The 3,929-nt window shown below is 36.1% G+C and overlaps 1 long non-coding RNA gene across 1 annotated transcript; it reads right to left on the reverse strand.

The window, feature by feature from the left end:
- Positions 1 to 2,166: 2,166 nt before the first annotated feature.
- On the reverse strand, positions 2,167 to 2,791 carry LOC138166225 (uncharacterized). The gene is made up of 2 exons (XR_011169571.1): positions 2,690 to 2,791; positions 2,167 to 2,564 (listed from the first exon to the last, which is right to left on the reverse strand). It is a non-coding gene; the product is annotated as an uncharacterized lncRNA (long non-coding RNA).
- Positions 2,792 to 3,929: the final 1,138 nt, after the last annotated feature.

Raw genomic sequence — 3,929 nt, forward strand, 5'->3', positions numbered from 1 at the left:
ACTGGCCCTGTGCTTTCTCTTACCTAGCTCCAACTTATCTTTCATCCTGTGGTGAGAAGGCTGAGAATTGCCCTTGGTGTGGGTGAGTCAGCTGGCTGGGGTTCCTTCTCACTCTGCTCTCAGGTCCAGGCTGGTACAGCCTACTCCCCCTCCTCAGACCTACGAGGGCACGTTCCTGGGCTGGGAATCTGCCACGTTCTATCTCCCAATGAATTCTGTCATTCTAAAATCTGTTCAGATTCACTTTTTAAAGTTTAGTGACAGGATTCATGGAGGAGCTTAGAAAAGTTACTGTTTCCATTCCACCATCTTATTGGGTGTGTCTTTGTATAAAATCTGTGATAGACCCACAAAATACACCAGACCTTACTCTATTAAAAGAAAAAAACATCAACTAAGCAAAAGAAAATACAACAAAATTCCATTGATTTGCCTTAATCTATATCTGCTTCAGTTCAATGATAGATATTCAACATTTTAGTATCATGGAAATAAAAATGAAAAATGTATTTCCATAAGATGATAATTAAAGAAACTTTCATAGGATAAATATTTCCCAATTACATTTTAATCTGGCTCGGGCCTCCCCCAGGTGTGCTGTGGGTCACAGAAGGGTTTAATGTCTCTGCTCTAGAAAGTGAATGTCTGCTCATTGCTGAATGTGGTGTCTCCTAGTCTGTCCAAGAACCCAGTGGAGAGAGGTACCTTTATCATTTTTTGTCTTTGTATATGTGGTACCTAATACAGTGCCTGGTACACAGTGGGTGTTGAATAAATGCTTGGTGATTAATTCATTCATTTTTATCTTTATACTCCCATTACAAGTATAGTGCCTTGATTATATTAGATGTTTAATGAGGTATTCTAGCCCATATTTTTTTTCTCCTCCCTACTTATTTATTCTGTCATTTTTTTTAAACTGGAATAAGTACCTCTTTTGCCCCATGTAATTTCACTTATGATTTCTTGAAATATAGAGATAGAAAACCCAGATTTTGAAAAATCCATTGGGATTCAAATGGAGCTACTTAACCACACCTTAAACTCCAATCACTCTGGCTCTCACAGATTGGCCAACAATAGGTACCAGCCCAAGCCTTACTTAGTCATTGTTTGGGCTTTGGGGGCTCAGAGTGAGTGTAAATAGCAGGTGTTTCTGTTCTAGGCAGGGTTTTTCCTCCCAGGATGATTTTTTTAAAGGTAAAAGAGACCATTTTGGGGGGCCTCATTTCTTACCTAGCCTTTATTTTTGGAGGGCAATTGGGGTTAAGTGACTTGCCCAAAGTCACACAGCTAATTGTGTGTGTGTGTGTGTGTTAAGTGTCTGAAGCCAAATTTGAACTCAGGTCCTCCTGACTCCAGGACCGGTGCTTTATTCACTGCACCACCTAGCTGCCACCTAGCCATTCCCTCTTACCTAGGTTTAATCACTGATTGGGTGTTGCCTTAGACAAACTGAAACCTGGGAAAGACCTTAGCTTAAAAAGTCAAGGTCTCCAACTTGTGGTCCTGATGGATTCTGGATGGACCCAGATGGTTCTAGATAAGAGAGTAAGACTTTGCACAGCCCTGCCTCATTTAAATCCAATTCACTTGCAAGTCAAGACATCACCTTCCTGATGTCATTAGTTCTCTTTATTCATAACTTCAGCCACATGAACTGACAACACTATAAAATTTTAGAACACATTACCCTACTTTTTCTTTCTCTGGGTCCTTAATAATCTTTTATTCCCAATTTATTTTATTTTTAATTTATGGAATAAAACAAGCATTTCCTTAATACAGTATAATAAAAATATGATTGCTCATGAAATTGCAAGTCTATTATGTACAATGTTCTATGCCTTTTAAATACATAATAAAATGATAATGTAAATTTCTTTGTTTTCCTTCCCTTTCCCCATCCCCTCCCTAGAAATGGCTACCTTTAGAAACAAATAGGTATATACATGTGAAATTATTCTATACAAACTTCTGTTTATCAGTTCTTTCTCTGTATGTACATAGCATCTTTCCTCATATGTCTTTATAGCTAATTTGGATATTTATAAAAGTCAAAATGACAGTCACTCAGCCATCCTTAAACCAATATTTCTGTTGTTGTATACAATCTCTTGGTTCTACTCATTTCATTATACATTATTTCATACAAGTCTTTCCATGTTGTTTTTTTAATAGTTCATAAATTTTATTCTAATAGCTTTAATTACAGTGCTTGTTTGTCAAAATGAAAACTGAAAACAAGTATACAAAACAGTCGGTTACTAATTGTGTATTGAAAGCAGTAAGAGTTTCCACAACACCAAACAAACCAGTTCAGAGTTTTTCCCGAGATAAAGTTTAACAGCTCCAGCTTCTTCAGTGTTTATCAAAATACAAAGGGAAAAAAAAGTAAAACTCTTTTTTTTTCAGATGGCAAATCTGACCCTTGTAGGAATGAGGGGTAGTAAAGGACATTTCACACATATACAGATAGGGGGATTGTTCCAAAACGGGCCTGAATACTTCTAGAATGGAATGACACCCCAAGCTCTCATGCTCAATTTATTTTCTTTCAAAACCTAAACACCATAGAGAAATGCCTGGTGTTCTGGACTGTTTTTGAAATATCTCCAGCCAATCTCTAGGGCTAATGTAGACTGTGCTTTCTGTGGAGAGATTTCAAAGAGAAGCACCACACACACACACACACACACACACACACTTGACCAAAATTAAAAGGCTGGTGTTTTGTTATCCAAATATACCAGAAAACTCTTCTCACTGTTTATAACCAGCCATAATTGTGTGCTTCCTAAGAATTATTCAAGTGCAATGGAGAACTAATCACAGCCTGACCTGAACTGCAAGGGGGAAAAAGTCTAGTTATAAACGGTTTATGATTGAAGATGTAATGCTCTCAATGTGCAGCCTGCTCTGAACCACAACTTCAAAACTTTTTTTCCTAATAAGTATCCATATAAGCACAAATACAAGCACAAACTCTATGAAATACATAAAGATGCAAAGACATAGCATTACATGGATCTCTATTTTAACTATGCAAAATTGATCACTTGTTTGATTTTTATCATCATTTCTCAAGTTTTAAAGAGAAACCGCAGACAATTACAATGGTCTGGTATTCAAGTTGTTACTGCAAACCCTACACTAAGCATATTTCTCTGTTCTGTGTGTTCAAGTGTTTTACTTGTCTTTTTTTATTTTCTTACTACTTAAAAAAAAATACACTGAGTTCAGGTTAAAAACCAACCACCAAAATGGATCTCAACACACATCTCACAAACCAGTAGGAGTAGCATTCGGCTCTGCTGCTGCACGTTAATCTCCAGCAACCCAAGTGTCAGTGTGCTTAAAATCCCTTCCCAGTACTAAACGGTGAGTTGATTTTTTTACAATAAAAAAAGCTGTGTAATATTGCATAGAAGTGCCAGAAACTGCCCCATTGGAAACAAAAACTATTTACATTAAATAAGAAACCTGTTTTTCAGGCCTGTATTTGCCACATTTACAGCATGGTGCAATACATACTGTGACAAGGGGTAGGAAAAAAACAGCTTCCAGCACTCAATACCACAAAGTAGAACAGTTTGCCATATAAATATAAATATAAATAAATATATATAATATATATATATAATATATATATAATATATATATATATTATATAATATATATAATATATAATAATATATAATATATATATATAAAATATAAATAAATATAAATATAAATAAATACCACAAAGTAGAACAGTTTGCCATAGTAAAGCGAAGGGCAAATAGGAGGAGATAAGAGGGAGAGAAGGAAAGAGGGAGGAGGAACTTTTGTTGATTCATTTCTGGTTTAGGAGCTGTAGCAGCAAACACCCCAAGCGCATCCTCAGGGTTTGCTGCTACCACAGGTTCTTGGATCTGCTTTGTTAA

Source organism: Petaurus breviceps, unplaced genomic scaffold (genome assembly GCF_028583685.1).
Source record: "Petaurus breviceps papuanus isolate PSGF00001 unplaced genomic scaffold, PetGlider_PUasm1.0 220, whole genome shotgun sequence".
Classification (NCBI taxonomy): Eukaryota; Metazoa; Chordata; class Mammalia; order Diprotodontia; family Petauridae; genus Petaurus; species Petaurus breviceps.